This window comes from Schistocerca piceifrons, chromosome 2 (assembly GCF_021461385.2).
Source record: "Schistocerca piceifrons isolate TAMUIC-IGC-003096 chromosome 2, iqSchPice1.1, whole genome shotgun sequence".
Lineage (NCBI taxonomy): Eukaryota > Metazoa > Arthropoda > Insecta > Orthoptera > Acrididae > Schistocerca > Schistocerca piceifrons.
The window spans coordinates 171,631,201-171,653,748 of NC_060139.1; positions in this window are offsets into that span (position 1 = coordinate 171,631,201).

Consider the following 22,548-nt stretch of genomic DNA (forward strand, 5'->3'; position numbering starts at 1 on the left):
GTGCTGTGGGCAGTCAGTGGCTGGTTGGCATTGTTGTAATACTCGCCGTTGTAGTGTTGGGCAGCGGCAGCTGGATGTGAACAGTGCGTAGCGTTGCGCAGTTGGAGGTGAGCCGCCAGCAGTGGTGGATGTGGGGAAAGAAATGGCGGAGTTTTGAAATTTGTAAGACTGGATGTCATGAACTGCTATATATATTATGACTTTTGATGATCTTAAGGTAAATACATTGTTTGTTGTCTATTAAAATCTTTCATTTGCTAACTATCCCTATCAGTAGTTAGTGCCTTCCGTAGCTTGAATCTTTTATTTAGCTGGCAGTAGTGGCGCTCGCTGCATTGCAATAGTTCGAGTAACCAAGATTTTTGTGAGGTAAGCAATTTGTGAAACGTATAGGTTAATGTTAGTCAGGGCCATTTTTTTGTAGGGATTTTTGAAAGTCAGGTTGCGTTGCGCTAAAAATATTGTGTGTCAGTTTAAGCACAGTCATGTATAATTTTTCTAAGGGGACGTTTCATATGTCGACCCTTAGCCGAGGATGCCTCACTGAAATCTTCTTATTTGTTTCTTGTAGTTTGTGTAATTAGTGTAGCTTTTGTTTATTGCTAGCGCGTAATTATAGAGAGAATTTCCTTTGTAGTTGTAGTTTTTCATTGTTGTACAGTAAAACAGTTGTGGCATGCATGTAGATTTGCAGCAAGTATTTCGCAGCTGCGCTTGCAATTAACGAGATATTGTTTTCAGTGCTACGTTAATGTGTTCTCTTATTTTTGCTCTTCAAATTGTGTTTTTCTGTGTTATCGTGTGAAATATTGTGACAATAATGGCGTGTGAAAAACGTAATACTAGGCTCCAAAGTAAACTGAGAAATGACAGTGAAGACGAAAGCAGTGTGTTAGCGCCACCGAGTAATGAATTAACTAATGTTCAAAGTAGTAATTTGGTAATTGTACATAGGGAAATGGAGCGGGCTGCAAACAATGGTGTAGACAGTGAAACAATTAGTGAACAGGGAAGCATTAACAGGGAAGCTTGCCTCAGGAATCCGAAATGACAGGACACAATCTTGCAAATACTGTAGATTGAGGTTTTGCGTCCACACGGTTTTCTCAAATAAGTCAAGACACATTTTCTGCTTTTCAAACTGCGAATATTGCCGGTTCAAATGCATTGCTGAATAGCACTGAGGAACATGTTTCAGACACCAGTGCATTGTTATTACAATTAATGCAACAAATGGGACAAAAGCTTCAAAAGTTAGACACAATGGAACAAAATCAGAGACAAACACAGCAAAAGCTTCAAACGTTAGACACAATGGAACAAAATCTTCAAAAGATAGACACAATGGAACAAAATCAGAGACAAACACAGCAAAAGCTTCAAAAGTTAGACACCACACTTGATCAAACACGTGAAGATTTAACTACTGAGTTAATAACATTGAATTGAAATGTCAAAAAGTCTGTAATGACGCAAAAACACAGATTTGTGAGCATTTTCAACCTATTTTTTCGCGGCATGAAAATGCATTACAGAATCACGAAGCAGCCATAAAAGAACTGCAAACTTTTGTTCTTCAAAATCATGAGACCCTGCAAGCTAAAATTGACTCAGTTGCATCTACCGATTCAGTTACGCAACTTGCAAAAACTCAAGAAAACTTAAAGGACACAGTAGATACTCTGATAATTTGTTCAGAAAGACACATGGAGGAAATTAGTTCATTATCAGAGAAAGTAGTTGAACTTTCGGATCAGCTAAATAATTTGTCTACGAAGGTAGATGATAATCTGAATGACACAAAACCGGTAGTCTTTAATGACACAGAAGAGTGCGAACAAATTAGGAAATTCAAACAAAATCTGAATCAAATTACTATGCAACACCAAAGAGAAATCCGGGAGGTACAAGATCAGCTGACACAGATAATACAAGAATTACGTATTTCATAGGACACTCGCGCTCCAATACGGGAAGAGGGACATAGAAATACGGAACAGCCACAAAATAATAACACAGGGCACTTCGGAAATTATGAAAGAAATTGGCAAGGTATACCGAATTTTGAGATGGAACCGCCGAAACGACGTAACAATGATGGACATGCGACTAGCCGACATGATGATTTTGACTATAAGTTGTTCATTACTACACGTAAATTCAAAACATTTAAGAATTCTGGCAATGACATTCATCCACAAGCATGGCTTCATCAATTCTCTCATTGTTTTCCTGCCAACTGGTCATTAGAATACAGATTAGAATTTATGTGTGGCTACTTAGAGAATGAGCCAGCTGTAAGAATGCGATCGGTCATTCACGATTGCCACACTGAAGGAGAATTTTACCATGCCTTCCTCTCAGCATATTGGTCGCAAGCCACACAAGACCGAGTAAAACATGGCATCATAATGATGAAACATTTCGAAAAATCTGAATTTTCCAGTCTTTTGAAATATTTTGAAGACATGTTGCACAAGAATCAGTACCTGTCAAACCCATACAGCCCCTCAGAAGTCATCAGCATTTGCTTAATCAAATTACCTGAACATTTACGGCATATTATTTTGGCAGGACGTTGCAAAGACGACATTGAAGCTTTTCAGGGACTCTTACAAGAATTAGAATCTGACACTGACAATCGCAGAATGCGGAAACAGGAACACAACAATTACAGGTCACATCCGTCGCAATTCCGCGATGAAAGAAATAATAACTGGACACGGCAAGGCTAGTCTCACAACACAAATCGTGACCAAAACAGACACCACCCGTATGACAACAATTGGCAGAGTAGTAATAATTGCAGGGAAAGATCACCTCTCCGCAGCAATGACTATCACAGAGACAATCAGAGGAACAGACAATAAATATTATCAGGGGAGACAGAATAACTTTAGACGCAACAGTCCAGCGTGCAGTTACGATTCAGGGAGAAATTCTCCACCACGTGACAGACAAGAAAGAAACTATGGAATCTACCGACATGACGACAGACGATATGATCGTAACGACAGACCTGAATTGCATCAGAACTGGCGGGATTCAAACAGAGCAGGGCCCTGTCAACAAGGTGAATTTGTAGAAGTTAGGTCTCCAAATCCCAATAACGACGCGCGCCAACAAAGAGACAATAGGCAATGACTCATACCGCTGGCAGCCACAAAACGTACGTATGAAACTGACGACGCAGCTGCCGTAGCTAGTAATTACGTAAAAATGGAAGACATTAGGGACATCTTACTCCATGAACACGACGTAAAACATAACAACATTGCATATCCTGTGATTCACATTACAGTAAATGATGTAAAATTTACTGCAGTAGTTGACTCTGGCAGTTCCACTTCAGTAATTAGTGTAACAGCCTTTAGCAAATGCAACAAATCGAACGATTGCCCCACACTTCCGTTACGTAAGATTAAATTACAAGGTGCAATCGTTGGAAAAAGTGTAGATGTACGCCAACAAACCAACTTAGAATTCTTTTGTCAAAGCCACAGCTTCTCTATGAACTTTCTCATTGTTCCATTACTGTCGACGGAAATTATTTTGGGAGTAGACTTTTTGAATGAATACAAAGTAATCTTAAACTTTCACGATGTTGAAATAAGTTTAGAGAAAGAATGTAAGTCAATAGCTTTGAAATTTGAAGATTGGCTCTCAAACCATGACGAGGAAATTAATCGGCTTTACCTTCTGTTAGACAACAGTTCGGAATTTTCTACGGAACTAGACAGTAACAATCACTCTGCAAGTACTGACAGGGCTGATATCGACGGCATATATGACATTAATGAGTTAATTCAGAATAAAATTCAAACAATTGAGAATTGTAATGACAATGATAGGCAGGACCTTTTTGAGATTTTACAAGCACAGTCCACAGTTTTTACTCATAAAACAGGAACAATCAAGGGATTTCAATACCAATTTCGTGTTCGTGAGCATACTAAATTTTGTGTTAGACCATATGTAATTCCAGCACATTATAGGGACCGTGTTAGAACAGAAATACAATCTATGCTTGACGAGGGCATTATTGAGCCTGCAGTAAGCTCATACAACAATCCATTACATGTTGTTGAGAAGAAAAATGGATCGATCAGGCTTGCCTTAGATTCGAGACAAATCAATAATATCATTATTCCTGAAACAGACAGACCGCAAACGTTGGAAGAACTTCTTCAAAATTTTAATGGTGTATAGGTATTGTCTTCCATTGATCTCAGATCCAGCTTTTATCAGATCGAACTTCATCCAGAATGTAGAAAATACACAGCTTTTCTTTGTTTCGGCGTTTGTTATCAGTTTCGGAAACTTCCCTATGGTTTGAACATTTCTTCAGCAGCATTCATTCGTGGGCTAAATTCCACATTACCTGAGTTCTTAAAACGTCACATCACCTTATACATGGACGATATTCTAATAGCAGAAGCTTCATGGGAACAACATAATCGCATCCTCAACAGTTTGTTACGTATTTTTGCAGAATCTGAAATTACAGTTGACTTGGAAAAGTCTGAATTCGGTAGGTCAAAGGTGAGGTTTTTGGGACATATTATTTCTTCTGAAGGCATTCAGCCAGATCCTGAAAAGTTAGAAGCAATCAGAGCCATTCTAGTTCCATCCACAAAAAAACAAGTCCACAGTTTTCTAGGTCTCGTAAATTTTTACCGTAAATTTTTACCGTTATGTTTACTGGTTCTGATAGACAAAGATGTAGTATCACAAGTAGACCATTCGTGTCAAATGTTAGATTTACGTGCTACACCGAACACAATCAGAGAGCTTGTACCTTTTCCGAATGCACGTAAACTTCAACACAAAGACATAATTGATTTAGCTATTAAAAATATCAAATCGGCAGCAAACAAAAGGAGAAAACTACACGACAAAGCAAACGTAAATAAATTATATATTGATCAGAAAGTTCTCATTAAAGCTCATTCATTGTCACATAGGAAGAAACACTTGAGTCGCAAATTCTTTCTAGTTTACAATGGACCTTACAGAATCTGACGTATACCACATGATAATTGCGTTGAAGTTGAAACTCTGCGTACTAGGAAGAGTAAAGGTTTTCACCACATTTCACATGTAAAACCGTTTATTGAAACATAATCTGCTTTTTAACTTCGTCTTTGTCATAGAACTTTTCACTTCACACTTCTAGTATGCTTTGTCAGACTTAAGAAATTGTTAACATGCAACAAAGTTTGAAGTTAAATATCAAGTCTAGAACCTAGGGAACATTTTTAAACAGAAATTATGAATGCATTGTTATAGTGAACAGATGACACAGTGTTGTATTTGTACATTCTTGCTTGTTAGTTGCACGATTATGTAACGACTATCAGGCTTACATACTTAGGACATATACTGGTATTGCTAATGAGAATTTAATGCAACATTTTGATTTACTTGAACATACATTCTGGATTTAAAGTACTTTCTGTGAGATACCAGATGACACAGTGGTTAGTTTATGTGACAACTACACGATTTTATCACGACGCTACTAGTGAGTGACAATTTACAATGTTGCTTTTGCGGTGTATCTGTTTTATATCTGCACAGTTCTTCTGAATTATTCTGGAAAGTAAAATATGTTTTAGTAGTAACTTTTTTGGTATAGCTACAATGAGACAGCCTTTTCCGTAGCACAACAATACGTTACAGCACAGTACTTTCTTCAACCCGGCAATAAGCGTAATAACTAAGATATCTATACGCAAAGCAATTCACTTCGTTTATTACGAGGTAAGTACATTGACTTCAGCAGAACTTTGCTTACAGAGGACGATAACTACGACACTTCCACAGAATCATCTTACAACAAGACGCACATTTAGCGCTACAGGACACGCATTTGAGTGATTAATTTTGTACTTGAACCATTTATTTTTCAAGATTTTTGAATTACAAAGGTTTTCCGTGATACATTTCATTCCATTGCTGTAATCTGTAACACCTGAGGGTATAATTACATTAATCCTCAGGGGTACATGCCTACTTTGTGTACCATGTGTCTGGCAAGCACAAGGAGCCCTAGCTAATATGGTATTTGCTTTTACAACTTTACACATCGGTACCATATTTCTCTAACACATAAATTACACTGCTATCTGATCATTTTACTGAGGGACAAACATTTTTTTTACTACATCAGTGACAGATGTTTACGTAATTACACGGTTGGATAACTTCACACTTATGAAATTGTATTTTGTCTGTACTTTGTGAAATGTTCTTATTTTTTCCGAACCATTGTGATACTATGAGAGCTTTGAATGATGTATTCCGTATGGGATCATGATTTTAAGTACGTTTGAGGCAGATGACACTTATGACATGAGCAGAGAATTTTTTTTTAGGTTTTGAAATTATTGGAGGCAGCTACAACGATTTTGAGAATTGACTGGGGTGTTATGATGTTATTATTACGATGACTATGTGTATTATGCTGTTGCGGTATGTTTATGATCAATATGCTGATGCTATTTGAGTTATTTGATTATGCTACATATCTGTTATGATGAGATATTGAAGAAGTGTCGACGAATAAGGTAAGGAATAATGAGTAGTGGTTAGGGACTCTGGTTTGTGAAAAAGGTTGTTGGAAACCAAGAATCATACTTTAAGAGTTATGAAATGTATGTAAATGCGTGAATGTATTACAATGGCGACGAAAAATTTTTGGACACTGTTATATCAATAAGATTTTGTTTCTACAGATTTGAAACGCAAATTCTTGACCTGTGAAATACTTTATATGAGACTGTCACTGTAGCGGAAACTGCTGTCGTATATATTTCGGTAAGAAAGTTAAGTGACCACCTTCACGTAATGTGTCATGGGCACCCAGCTGCGTGACAGACACCTGGAAAAAAGCCATTAGTGTGTGCCTTTCAGAGGCACAGGTGGAGAAGCGATTTGTGAAATGTATAGGTTAATGTTAGCCATATGAAACGTCCCCTTAGAAAAATTATACATGACTGTGCTTAAACTGACACAAAATATTTTTAGCGCAACGCAATCTGACTTTCAAAAATCCCTACAAAAAAATGGCCCTGACTAACATTAACCTATACGTTTCACAAATCGCTTACCTCACAAAAATCTTGGTTACTCGAACTACTGCAATACAGCGAGCGCCACTACTGCCAGCTAAATAAAAGATTCAAGCTACGGAAGGCACTAACAACTGATGGGGATAGTTAGCAAATGAAAGATTTTAATAGACAACAAACAATGTATTTACCTTAATATCATCAAAAGTCATAATATATATAGCAGTTCATGACATCCAGTCTTACAAATTTCAAAACTCCGCCAATTCTCTCCCCACATCCACCACTGCCGGCGGCTCACCTCCAACTTCGCAATGCTACGCACTGTTCACATCCAGCTGCCCAACACTACAATGGCAGACAACAATGCGAACTAGCCACAGACTACACACAGCACAGCCAGTGATTTTCATACAGGGCGCTACGTGGCGTTTCCAATAAGAAAACCTGAACAGAATACTAACATAGCCCCCATGCTCCCCACAAAAATTTTTACAAATTGATTTGGGCAGTGGCCAATAATGATTTGATAAAATTTTTCGTAATTACAATAACAAGGATATCAAATGCACACACTTACTGATACAATGTTGGTCAAAAGCCAAAATTTTCTCACAGGTCATAAAGACAGTCCTGATCATTCATCACAGTAAAATTGCAGTGTTTTTCTCAAAGGCTGAGCAGTAAAAGAAAATGCACACGTAAGTAGTGGATTTCCATGCAGTATTGAAGAAGTAGTGTTGTCCTTCCATCGGAAAGACAGTGCTGACTCTCGACATGCAGACAGGTAATGTGCCACAACAGAGCAAACCCACAGCAGAGTCATTCGACGTTTTGAAGAATATTGGTAGGTAGGTCATCACAGAGCAGACCCACTATAGTCTTGGTAGAGAGTATGGTATATGTGGGCCACCAAAGGTGCAGACCCACTATAGTCCTTGTAGAAATAATGGTATTGATGATTCATCAAAGGTGTAGACCCACTGTAGTCCTTGTATAGATGGCCAGTAGCCATCTGCTGCGACTGTGCAGGTGCACAATCACCATTGAAAAGTCTTGCAGACAATATAGCAAGTCCATAATCACCACTTGTGCACTCACAAAGTTTTTGGAATTGTCCTTGGAACCAGCAATGCTGTTATCCAGTCCCTTGCTGAATTATTAACGCACATGTAAACACTAACAGTCCCTACTTCTCACATATTGTCCATATACTATGACCAACAGAAATGTCTGCAGTGAAATGGAACTTAGAAGTTAATAATATGATGAATTGGTGTCAATTACAATTTTATAACATAAGAATACAATTACAAAGGTACAAAATACATAATTAAAGAACATAACAATACAGATAACATTTGTAGTACAGGCTTTACAAAAGAATCGAAATAACATATACATCAGTGTTACAGGAATTATGACATCAGTACATATATAAAAGATCAGAATAACTTTCGAAACATCAACTTCACACATGAGCATGAAAACAGAACAGAATACATAATGTCTAAACATCTTTACAAAGAAAATAACATATTATCAGAAAAATTCTACGACATAACTCTTATTAGCTAAACACATAAAGACAGGAAAAAGACAAATTCACACAGTGTAATAACACAAAAATACAGGACAGGGTTTGTTTTCAGTGTAACATTTGATACTGCAGTCCAACCCAAAACGTCATTCCATAGATCTTTCGTCTTACCTCAACATTTGTTTCCACCAAAAAAAAATCCTATCCAAGCATACTTTCTGTATTTATATGTTCACATATTTCTTACCTCATTATTTATTTTCCATTATCTTACCTTATCATTTATTTCCAAGAAAATCCTACCTAAACCTGTTGTCCCTAAACCCTAATTTTTGTTCATTTCCTCTTTCAAAATCCTTTGTTGGCCAAACCATTTTCTTATAGCTTCTCAATGCATTTCATCCAATTCATCACAACTTGTTCTCATATATATTCTACCCCTCTTAAGCTAACTTAAATCTACTGAGCTCAGATGCTAAACTAGGGGACGAGGTAATGCAGCAGCGCAAAACAATTAACACAAACAGCAACGACAAAAAAAAAAAATAGAAATTGGCACAGCAACTGCGATATTACAACTAATATAAGGCACTGTGCAGCAAACAAGAAAAATAAATCCGTAGTAAAACTGGCTTAACAGAATAATACAAAGTCAAATTCAGTAACACTATGCCTGGCAAGCAGCAGCAGCAAATGCAATAACTTATATCTAAACAAGCAGAAAAATTATTTCAGTAAAAATGGCCATGTTTAATACCTATGTCACATCTTAACACTAGGGTGATGCATCACGAGAACTTACTCTAGCAGACAAGTTACCAAATTGTAAAAAAAATTATTTATGCAGTTCCTGTGAAGGCAAATGTCTATTTATGTTCTCTCGTTTTCTTGGAAGCAGATCATTTTTTTTTTTTTTTTGCTGGATCTGTAGGAATAAAATAACTACATTAGTACATCTATTAAATTTTATTTCAACCAATGCTGCAGTGCAGCTAGAAGCTAGATATTAAACAAAACAGGCAAAGCAAGGCGTGAAACGTCATTCGCTAGCCATAAGGCATTTCATAATGCAGTAAACAATCTTCCAACTAGCAAGACAATAGACATGAAATGTATCTCATCATTTCATTTCAGTAAATATTATAAATTAAGAACTCTACAGTGTAATCATGTTTTCAAATTTGAGGGTGTCGTATTTACGATGCTTTCTACAAAGGAATGTCAATAGCGAGGATAATGGCCTCTTTTTTTTCATCTCCACCTGTGCCTCTGAAAGTCACACACTAATGGCTTTTTTCCAGGTGTCTGTCACGCAGCTGGGTGCCCACGACGCATTACATGAAGGTGGTCACTTAACTTTCTTACCGAAATATTAACGACAGCAGTTTCCGCTACAGTGACAGTCTCATATAAAAATATTTCACAGGTCAATCTGTAGAAACAAAATCCTATTGATATAACAGTGTCCAAAAATTTTTCGTTCGCATTGTAATACATTCACACATTTACATACATTTCATAACTCTTAAAGTATGATTCCTGGTTTCCAACAAACTTTTTCACAAACCAGAGTCCCTACCCACTACTCATTATTCCTTACCTTATTCGTCGACACTTCTTCAATATTTCATCATAACAGATATGTAGCATAATCAAATAACTCAAATACCATCAGCATATGGACCATAAACATACCGCAACAGCATAATACACATAGTCATCGTAATAATAACATCATAACACCTCAGTCAACTCTCAAAATCGTCGTAGCTTCCTCCAATAATTTCAAAACCAAAAAAAAAAAATTCTCTGCTCATATCAAAAGTGTCATCTGCCTCAAACGTACTTTAAAAATCATGATCCCATACCAAATACATCATTCAAAGCTCTCATAATATCACAATGGTTCGGAAAAAATAAGAACATTTCACAAAGTACAGACAAAATACAATTTCATAAGTGTGAAGTTATCCAACCGTGTAATTACGTAAACATCTGTCACTGATGTAGTAAAAAAAAATTTTGTCTCTCAGTTACATGATCAGATAGCAGTGTAATTTATGTGTTAGAGAAATATGGTACCGATGTGTAAAGTTGTAAAAGCAAATACCATATTAGCTAGGGCTCCTTGTGCTTGCCAGACACATGGTACACAAAGTAGGCGTGTACCCCTGAGGATTAATGTAATTATACCCTCAGGTGTTACAGATTACAGCAATGGAATGAAATGTATCAAGGAAAACCTTTCTAATTCAAAAATCTTGAAAAATAAATGGTTCAAGTACAAAATTAATCACTCAAATGCGTGTCCTGTAGCGCTAAATGTGCGTCTTGTTGTAAGATAATTCTGTGGAAGTGTCGTAGTTATCGTCCTCTGTAAGCAAAGTTCTGCTGAAGTCAATGTACTTACCTCGTAATAAACGAAGTGAATTGCTTTGCGTATAGATATCTTAGTTATTACGCTTATTGCCGTGATGAAGGAAGTACTGTGCTGTAACGTATTGTTGTGCTACGGAAAAGGCTGTTTCATTATAGCTATACCACAAAAGTTACTACTAAAACACGTTTTACTTTCCAGAATAATTCAGAAAAACTGTGCAGATATAAAACAGATACACCGCAAAAGCAACATTGTAAATGGTCACTCATTAGTAGCGTCGTGATAAAATCGTGTAGTTGTCACATAAACTAACCACTGTGTCATCTGGTATCTCACAGAAGGTACTTTAAATCCAGAATGTATGTTCAAGTAAACCAAAACGTTGCATTAAATTTTCATTAGCAGTACCAGTATATGTCCTAAGTATGTAAGCCTGATAGTCGTTACGTAATCATGCAACTAACAAGCAAGCATGTACAAATACAACACTGTGTCATCTGTTCACTATAACAATGCATTCGTAATTTCTGTTTAAAAATGTTCCCTAGGTTCTAGACTGGATATTTAACTTCAAACATTGTTGCATGTTAACAATTTCTTAAGTCTGACAAAGCATACTAGAAATGTGAAGCGAAAAGTTTTATGGCAAAGACAAAGTTAAAGAGCAGATTATGTTTCAATAAACGGTTTTACATGTGAAATGTGGTGTAAACCTTTACTCTTCCTAGTACACAGAGTTTCAACCTCAACGCAATTATCATGTGGTATACGTCGGATTCTGTAAGGTCCATTGTAAACTAGAAAGAATTTGTGACTCAAGTGTTTTTTCTTATGTGACAATGAATGAGCTTTAATGCGAACTTTCTGATCAATATATAATTTCTCTGCATTTGCTTTGTCGTGTAGTTTTCTCCTTTTGTCTGCTGCCGATTTTATATTTTTAATAGCTAAATCATTTATGTCCTTGTGTCGAAGTTTACGTGTATTCGGAAAAGGTACAAGCTCTCTGATTGTGTTCGGTGTAGCACGTAAATCTAACATTTGACACATATGGTCTACTTGTGATACTACATCTTTGCCTATCGGAGCCAGTAAACATAACGGTGCTCCTGATATTTCGTGGGAGACATCTAGTGACATTTATAAAGCGTATTTGCAGGGCAAAGTATGGGCGGTATGACGACCAGGAATCCTTTCTCCTCCGTAGTTAGGTGTAAAACGCCCGTGGTGACATTTAGTCACTCCATTTGTGCAAGCTTTCCGCCCCCCCCCCCCTCGCCCCCCTCGTATGGCCAGTAGTAACCTGTGCTCTGTGGTACTTGAAGGGTGGTTATGGGCGTCATCCTGGAAAAAACACACTTTGTGGGAGTCGAAGTCAGCATTAGACCCCCGAGGCAGACGATACACAGCGTCGCTTCCGCATATTAGAAAATAGAACGATAATTTGCTTCCTAGTTGCTTATAAATAGTGACTACCACTGCAGACGTTGCTTCGTTTTATGTGGGAAGTTGTTATGAGGGCCGAAAAGTGAGATGAGCGGCTTCTGGTCGTTTAGCAGGCGTACTTTTGTGTCATGCACGATTTTTTTTTTTTTTTTTTGGAAATGACATTTTCTGTTTGTACTATTATAAAACGTATTTGTCTGTAATCGCGATTTCAGTCTACTATGCTTTTCTCATGCATTCTTATTATTAAATGCATTAACGTATAAACATTTCTTTTAAAAAGACAGAATCCTCGATAAAGGGTAATGGTAAATCAGATATTTACGAAAAAGTATGACGCGCCAAGTGGTTTTGACGAAACGTGGTTTCATAATCAATACACTGTGAATAAATGTTGACAAAGTAACAAGTGGCAGTGTGTGCTCAATGCTGTCAAATAAAAATGTTTACCAACATTTCATAGCTGCGGATGTGGGAAAGAGATAAAGAGTTTCCTTTCGTGTTCTTTTCTGCTACATGACAGATCATCTTTGAAGCATCTTATATAATATGGAAAAAAATGAAAATACGCAAGATCGACCTTTTGTGCTTATTTAAGGAGCACTAACCTTCTCCAGTTCATTCTGATTACTACTCCTCCTACTGTCGCCATGCTATCAGGACCTGAGTACTACGGAACTGGCTAGACTTTGCAAAGAAGAAGATCCTCAATCCTTAATCAAGCAATTTGCTAAAGCTGAAAGTATGATAAAATCAAACAGCATTGTCCTTCACAACAGAAGTAGACGAAGAATCGACAGCCATCGTTTAGAAGATAGAGGTATCACCTGTAAAACTTTTACGGATCCTGTCAAAAAAGCGTCGTGAGCAGAAAAGATGACAAATACTGTAAGCCCGGTTTCTCCTTCAAAGGGGCACTTCATTCACTGCTCTTACAGATGTGTAGCGTTTGACAGAAGACGTTTAAGGATACTGGAGTGTATCCTAACACTACTAATCGGCAATGCGACAGTTGTGTGAACAAACTTGCTCACGTGATGAGATGTAGTCAGGTTCAAAGTGGCATGCCATGTTATGTCGCTGTGCAGGCGCGAAAGGTGATCGCGGACGACACCTCAGCAAAAAACTGCAACAGTTTCCTGTTAACCTCATTAATTTTGCCAATGACAGGGAGATAAGTGTCCTTGGGTCATTAGAATCGCCAGAAAAGATGATAGAAGGCGAAAGCAAATTCTTTCACGCAAGAGTGAAGTAAATAACAGGTTTTCAATTATAGAAGGAAGGGCACGATACCCCAAAAGTAGAATAAGTGAAATGAGCGCAATAAACATTTTCATTGACAATTTATATCAGTGTATGATTAGGCAGAAATCTCTGCGATATTAGGAACAATCAGCGTAAAGTCTCTCCTATTGGAGCACAGAAAAGCAGAATATGCTCCTCTTTAAGAGACTCTTACTGATAAGTGGGTACGTGTCGCCTAATTCTACCTTGCTCGGCAACTTTAAAAATTTTCCATAAAATGTTGGCACGCTAATATATTCGCAGTCTTTTTAACATGCAGCTCACCTCTCAATTCCATCAACTTCCCTAACTGTAAGTGCTCTCACCTTCATTCGACCAACCCACTGTCATTAACTCATGTCTGTCTGACTATTACTGTCTCCTGTATCACAGCAACATTGTCCTTCGTTCAGTTTTACTACTACTGTCTCTTTCCATTGTTACTGTATTCCTATTGCTGTTACTTACTGCTACTACCTCATTCCTCGTTCATTCCTTTATTCTGTTGTTGTCTCTTCTTACTGCCACAATCTGCCTCTTCCTCTTTGTTACTGCCACAGTCTGTCTCTGACTACCGCTGGCTCTCACCCACTTCCACTTTCTCCTTCTCTTTCTTCCTCCCGCTAGCACTATCTCTGTCACTCTTTCCTTGGCAGTGTTATGGCACCGTCAACTATGTTTCACTGCCACTGTGTCTCTCTCTTTCTCTCACACTGCCACTGTCTCCTTTGCTCTTTCTATATCACAATCACTGTCTGCTGTCATCCTGTATTTACTACATTCCGTATTTTTCTCATTGCCTCTGTCTCCTCTTTCAGCATAAAAAGCGGAAATATGTGCCGCATGCCAGAATTTTCGGGAAAATTTTAAAGTGTGCTGAAGAAGAAAGAATGAGGCAGATGGTACCCCTTTTCAATAAGGGTCCTTTAAACAGGACAGTATTCGCCTTTTTTGAGCTCCCATAGCAGCATTTTTCCGCATGTTCCCTTCTTCTCCCTGCCACAGCAAGGCACGTCATTCATATGAAAAGAATTTTATCTTTTAGTAACATTTTGAATATTTACTAACATGAATTTAAATTAATGGAAAACTAATTGTATCCCTCAGATTGGATTTAATAAGCAAAACGTTTTTGAATGATCTTCAGTACCGCAACTCTGAATTCCCAGACCCTTCTGATGATTACGGACACAAAAAAATGGTTCAAATGGCTCTGAGAACTATGGGACTTAACATCTAAAGTCATCGGTCCCATAGAATTTAGAACTACTTAAACCTAACTAATCTAAGGATATCACACAAATCCATGCCCAAGGCAGGATTCGAACCTGCGACTGTAGCAGTCGCGCGCTTCCAAACTGAAGCGCCTAGAACCGCTCGGCCACCGCGGCCGTCGATTACGGAGACACTTTACGTCATATTTCTCCACGTTACGTCACTTTATAAAGTACATTTTGGCCTCACAGCGGATTTTACGTGCCTGTTTTACGTATACAAGCAGGGCAAATTTGAATCTCTATACCTCGGATATGGATAAAGGTATCAAGAAAATTTTCAAGGTTGTTTGAGATAGAGATGTAAAAAATATATAGTAAAAATTACACACATTTGCTGTTCATAGCCGTCATGGAATATGCCGCTTGGTTTTGGTACCTAAAAACCATGTTTTTGGAGTGCTTCTCGAGAACGCATGATGATTGTTGAACATGGCAGTTCTAAATAAATGCCTAGAGAAGGAGAACATAACATTAAAATTTGAGAAAACTGCTGCGGTTATTTATTGTTTAGAAATTTACATGCATATTTTAAGTGTACATATAACTTAACTTTTAACCTCTGTATCTTGGAAACGGTTAAAGATATCAAGAAAATTTTCAACGATGTTTGCGATCGGAATCGTTAGAACATATCACAAAAATTTGAGCCACTTGCTGCTCGTATCTATCTTGGAATCCACAGTTCGGTTTTAGTACGAAAGAACTGTAAATAAACGCTTTTTTGAGGACTTTCTAAGAAACCTACCATGAACTTCTTGGTAACATGAAGACGTCGTTTCTAGAGTAATGCCGTTACAATATGAGGATTGGTTTCAGTTATTTAATATTTACATTTCGTCTCATAATGGATTTTGCATGCGTATTTTATGTGCAGAAGTTGCTTAACTTTGAAACTCTGTATCTAGGAAGTCGATGAGGTTATTAAGAAAATTTCGAAGGTGGTTCGAAATCGTAGGAATATTTTGTAAATGTTTCGGTCTTTGCTGTGCATAGCCATCTTTAACACCGCGACTTGTTTTGCTGCAAAAATGGTTAAAAATCACATCAAATGCAAAAAAAGGATCAACAGATTTCCTCCGTTTGCCTAAGAAGGAGGAAGTGTGTAATACTTGGAAATTGGCCTGTACTGTAGCACAGTAACACTATGAAAATCCATCAACTGGGTATATATGCGGTATTCAGCCCAAGGGCTATCCCAAAACCTAGATCTTTCTTTCCTGTTGCCAACAGAACCCAACGTAGGAGTTCCGGAAGAATCCCTCTTTTACGTCAGGCGTTTTGGAACATACTAGGTGGCGCATACTGTCCCATGCGTACCGATATAAGAAAATATCACCTTTGCAAAAATGTAAAGGTTGTTTTTGCACAGAATTCGAGTTCTAGAGAAGCAAATAAACTCTGATGAAAGCTGTTTCATATATGTGATTTGATTTTAAAATATCTAAGATTTAACAAGTAATAATTTGCGGAAGAAGTAACATACCCGGGAAAAGAGAATACTATGTTACATTTCTTCCAAAAAGAAATGAAGCATCAGACTTGAAGTCTCCAGTATTTGATTTATATGGACCGTGGAATCACACATACCTCACTGCGAATAAATGTTGGAAAGTCTCTGTTAGAGTACTGTCAAACAAAAGTGCTGGTCAGTGTTCCATTGTCGTGGGTATGGAGCAGAGTTTGCTGTTCACTTCTCCTGTACGGTTAAAATGGATAAACGTCGGGCTGTTTTGTAGGATTGGAGAGAAAAACAATGAAAATAGGTAGAGACAAGAAAAGCCAAATTTTCGGCGTTAATTATGGAGCACTCCCCAGTTTACTACAGTGACAAAATTTTGCAAGAAAATAGGAATCTCCCTACTTTCACTGTACGATCTAGCCCTAAATCCTGTTCAACTGCTATGGACTCTTGCAAAGAATAAGATTCGTAGTGGTAATAAGATATCTCGCTGTGTAACAGCAAACATAACGTCTGATGATTTTGTTACAAATAAATAAATGTCGCGTACTACAAAGCGTTGTGCAAACGTTTCGAGGTAAAACGCTACTCCACTGACTTGGTCACCAATTTCATTGATTTTATGTTCAGCAGCTTTCGAGTTTGACTCATAAGTCTGGAAGGACCTCCACCAAGGTCTATTCACCAGACAAAATGTTGAGATGCACCGGGAGTCGAACAAGAAACCTCGGTCTTACTTTCAAAGTGGAGTAATCACTCTTCTTTTACCTATACAGAAAATGCATGTACCATCAGGGAAGAAGGGACACAGCTTCAGGCTGAGGGGGGGAGGGGGGGGGGAGTAGGAGAAGGTGGGCAGGAGTCGAATTTCAAGGTCTGGCCACGAAACCTCCCCCGCCCGTCACTGTGTCGATGCCTCAACACTCGTCCGCATGGGCGGTTTGCTTTTAGTTGTGACATTATGAAACTACAAGCGCCACGTATGACTGCAAAAAAGCGTATATGGTGACAATTTGAAGAGAGAAACTTCGCGAGACGAGGAAACTGAAATCAGTAGGCAGAGTGTAGGAATTATCAATCGCCAACTGAAACAGGAGATAACGAACTAACGTACACTGTTGTGGAAATCAAAGACAGCACTGGATAATGTAGTCTTAAAAATACTGAGAACAGAGTGTCGTAAACACTCAAGGTGAGAAAGTACATCCTGTTCTTTTTTTTCTACGTCGAAATAGACACTTTATTCAGCGATGCGTACAGACGTGTAACGTGGTTAGCACTATACAAGTAAGAAGATTGGAGACTCCGCTGCTAGCATCCCTCTCCTTGCTTCTTCGACGTAAAGCCCATGATGCGCCCACCCTGCCTAGGTAACCCGCATTAACAACGCTGCGGCGGATATGTGACCTTAATGAGCTGTCACTTGCACTGGAGGTCGAAGGTAGCTTTGAATAACAGTTTCTGAAGAGCTATCGGACGATGATGAAGGAGTACCTGGAAGTAAACCACAACTTAAACTTACACACGTCGGAGCAGAACCGCTCGACGGTGGGATCTGAAAAAAGTAAGGTGCAATTCTTTCACCAGCTAACCGCTAATTACAATGGCGACTGCTAGGCATTACAAATATATAAAAGCTGTTCTCAAAAAGCTTCTGTGAAGAAGAACCAAATTATGTACCTGTGATCCACGCCGTACATGACTGACGAGAGTGGATTAAATTTTTTAGTGCACCTGAACTTGTATGTGTGATACATTATTAGAACGATTTAAAAAGGCTGCATTTTGACGACGACATGTACTCATGTCAGATAGATTTATATTCTGACAGAATGTAACTTTGCTGTGTTTTGAAAATGGCCATAAGGCCGATATTGCAATAGTAACAATAAATATTTCAGACAGTCAACGGCGACTATTATGTCTTTTAAGAAATATTATATGACTGTGAATCCCAACCATGAGAAGTTAATTAAATATTTTAGCCTTGTGGCTGCTATGTGAGTACGTAGTCCATCATGATTAGTCAGCAAGTAACACGTTAAAGAATATGGCAAGTTACTTAGCACCACGAGGGCGTACTAAAACGTAATGCCTCCGAACCTTTTGTGTGAGAAATCTTACATCTTCAAGAATAAAACTTACTTCACTAACATTCTGCGTATTTATTCATAGATACAGGAGGTTTCAAAAACAATATACATATATCTAATGCACATATTTTTTAAACTTCACGACGTACGAATACGAAACTTTACACACATATTTACGAACCTCTCAAGCTCAGATTGCAGTTGTTCAATATGTCCTTCATCAGAGACACGAAAAACATCGCATAGATACTCAAATTCCTCCCATATACGGCCAAGCATGTCCTTCGCCACCGATTTTATGGCAGTACGGATCCGGTTCTTCAGCTCTTCCAGGTTCTGTGGGAGTGATGGTACATAAGCGTTGCCTTTAACGAAACCCTACAGGAAGTAGTCAGAGGGTGTCAAATCCGGTAACCATGGAGCCCAGCTGAAATATACTAAGCCGCCAGCTCCTTGACGACCAATCTAACGGTTCGGTAGAGCTTCATGATACTGCTCACCGATAACTGTGTTTCCATCAAAGAAGAATGGGCCGTAAACAGATGATGGGGGATATGGCACAAAACACATTCACTTTGAGCGAACCTCGTACATGTTCAGTGGATGCGTGTGGGTTCTATAGGCCCCAAATTCAAACATTTTGTTTATTTGCCAGACCACTAACACGGAAAGCCACTTCATCACTTAACACGATGCGTTGTGCGAAAGTGTTATCATTGTCAATAGCATCAAGGATCTCGTTACATAATGCCACACGTTTGCGTTTGTCATCAGGACGCAGTGCTTGAAACAGCTGTAACTTGTACGGCTTCATAACCGACCGACGTCTCAAAACACGCCAAATTGTTGTTGCAGGCAGTTGTAACTCCCGACTGGCACGATGAGTTGATATTTAATGACTACGTTGGAAAGCACTTTGAATTCGTGCAACATTTTCTTCAGGAACACGAGGGCGGCAAGGACTCTTTCCTTTACATACACATCCTGTATCTAGAAACTGTCGATACCATCTGCGAATGTTCCACTCATTCGGAGGATCAGTTTGGTAGCTCAACCTGAAACGTCTTTGAAGTGTAATCACGGAACTGCACTTTGCAAACTCGAGAACGCAAAATGATTTCTGCTGTGGAGTAGCCATTTTAAACATATAACGGTTACCAAGCAAAACAGAAGACAACTTACATCTAACGGCTATTAATATAAACTACACTATGTATTCGTTTCTCCAATAGCCAAGCCGAGGCGCAGCGATCGATAGTTTGGACTAAATAATACTTTATAATACGTATATTGTTTCTGAAACACCCTGTATTTATTTCTTGAAATAGTCACCCTGGAGGCGAACAAAACGAGACAAGCTTGTTGATATCATCATATGAGAATGGTTTTTTTGACGGAGCCACCAGCTCACCGCCTCTTGCACCGCTTCGTCGCTATCAAAGGAGCTCTTTAAGTTTCGGAAACAAATGAAAATCGGATGGGACTATGTAGGGCCTGTGCGGAGGATGATATATAGCAGTGCATTAAAGGCGTCGGATTGTTGCAGATGTTGCAGTTTTCGTGTGTGGTCTGTCTTTGTCATACTGAAGGAGAGCGTACTGCATGTGTGGACGAACTCCTCGGCTTCGACGCTCGATTACAGCAAGCTGTTTCTCACGTACAGACACAGTTCCGTTACAAACCGCTCTGTTACACACTGGCGGCAGAGGGCAGTAAATACGTAGATGTGAAGAATGGAGATGTTGCATTTTAAAACGTTTGCTTGATTTAAAAAACTGTTTCTGAGTCATTACCTTTTAGTTCACCGTCGCTCCAATACGACAACAATGCTTCATGCAATTACTGTGTTATTACTTTGAAGTTGCCGAATTTGGCAGCAATATGAAACAGAGAACAGTCGACATGAACTGTCCCGAATGGTACCAAATTTTACCTAGCAGTTCTTTGGGGCATGCGACCAACCAATCTCGCCCTTACTATACCCAGTCTGTTGGGGGCACATAACATACGAGTGAGAGCGTGATGAAAAGTAGTGCCTCGGAATTGCTGGCATGGGAACTATTAAAGCTTTTTCAATAAAACAAACGTTACTAACTTGCTACATCTTATTCATTCGTGTGTACTTATTTATTTCTCAACATAATATCCCTGACGACAAACACATTTCTCCTACCGAGAGACCAATTGTACGGCGGGGTCTGTGGAGAACGTTTGACTTTATTGACGGAGCCACAACCTCATCCCAATTTCTCGAAGTGTTCTGTAAGTTCTGGAAGCAGATAAAAATAGGATGGGGCAAAGTCCGGACTGTATGCAGCATGATCAATCGCAGTGAACTCAAGGCCTCAGATTTTTGCAGTTTCAGCACTCGTGTGTGGTCTAGCACTGCCAAGCTGAAGGAGAGTATCTGTGTCCCACAGTGGCTAGTCGCCGCTCGGAGTGGCCGCGCGGTTTGAGGCGCCAAGCCACAGACTGCGCCCCCTCCCCCCGCGCCCCCTCCCTCCCCCGCGGGAGGTTCGAGTCCTCCCTCTGGCATGGGTGTGTGTGTCGTTCTTAACATAATTTAGTTTAAGTAACTTTAAGTAGTGCGTAAGTCTACGGACCGATGACCTCAGCCGTTCGGTCCCTTAGGAATTCACACACATTTGAACATTTTAGTAGCTGTAAAATTTGAAATTTTCCCGGCGAAACAACTGTTCAAAAAGATTTCGGGCTTGCAACCGGTCGTCGTAAACTTCATTGCACGATGTTTCGGCTGGACAACTGCCAGCCATCTTCAGGTGAGTCGAATGAGGACTGACGAAGACATTCTCCGCTTCAGCTTATATAGGCTGCTTTCCATTCCTGGATGTTTTGGTTAAACGGAAGAGTGACGGCACTGTAGTGTCGGTAGCTGGACCGACACCGTGATGTGGATTGCTGAAAAAGAAAGCTTGACTACGCGGTAGCCGATAGTGCACGGCATACAGCAGACGGGCGTGAAGTCTGGAACATGAGAACTTATAAATGAATACGAAGAAAAGTATGTAGATGCTTTTTACTTAACTTTTATTTATTCCTTGGAATACATCTCTCTTGAATACTCGTAAGCTATAGGCACTGATACAAATGGCTCCTTGCTAGTTCGTAGCCATTAACTTCTGATGGCTATTCTGTCTCTCGGCTAATGAGAGAGAAAGGCTTCGTACCACTGGGCGATAGCTAGGTTCGCGTACAACTGGGCGGTAGCTTGGTTCTCGTACAACTGGGCGATAGCTAGGTTCGCGTACAACTGGGCGATAGCTAGGTTCGCGTACAACTGGGCGGTAGCTTGGTTCTCGTACAACTGGGGCGGTAGCTTGGTTCTCGTACAACTGGGGCTCGAGTCCACTCTCGTATCACGAGACCTGCCTTGGTGGTGGCGCTAGGTCTGCGATCACAGTGGCGACACGCGGGTCCGACATGTACTACGTGGACCGCGGCCGATTTAAACTACCACCTAGCAAGTGTGGTGTCTGGCGGTGACACCACATTCCTCCCCCGCAAATCGGCGAACGGTCGTGAGATAAGGCTTCCGCCCGCCGTGGGGAGGACCACATGTTGACGTATGCGATGAGGTGGGGAGCCTAACAACAGGCGAGGCTGTGCCACCCGCACCCGGCCATCCGGTCCGAGGGGAGCTAGGAAACGCCTGCAAAACTAGTCCAGGGTGCACGTCAACATGCGGTGTATGCGCCCGTAAAGAAACATGAGGGGCCGAAGTGTCGACCTCCATTGCGTCGGGGTAGCCGACGCGCGATGACGTCACGTGGTCCGGAGCGGGCGGGAGTTCCATGGCGGCGGACAGCTGGTCACGGGAAGCGATCGGCGGCGCGTGACCCTGGGAGGCGCTTGGCGGCTGCAACGAAGCGTCGAATGCGGTCGGCGGCGGCGGCGGCTGCTGCTGCTGCTGCTGCTGCGGCGGCGGCGGCGCGTCGCCATGGGGCAAAATGGAAGGCATCGTCGGTAACACCTGGG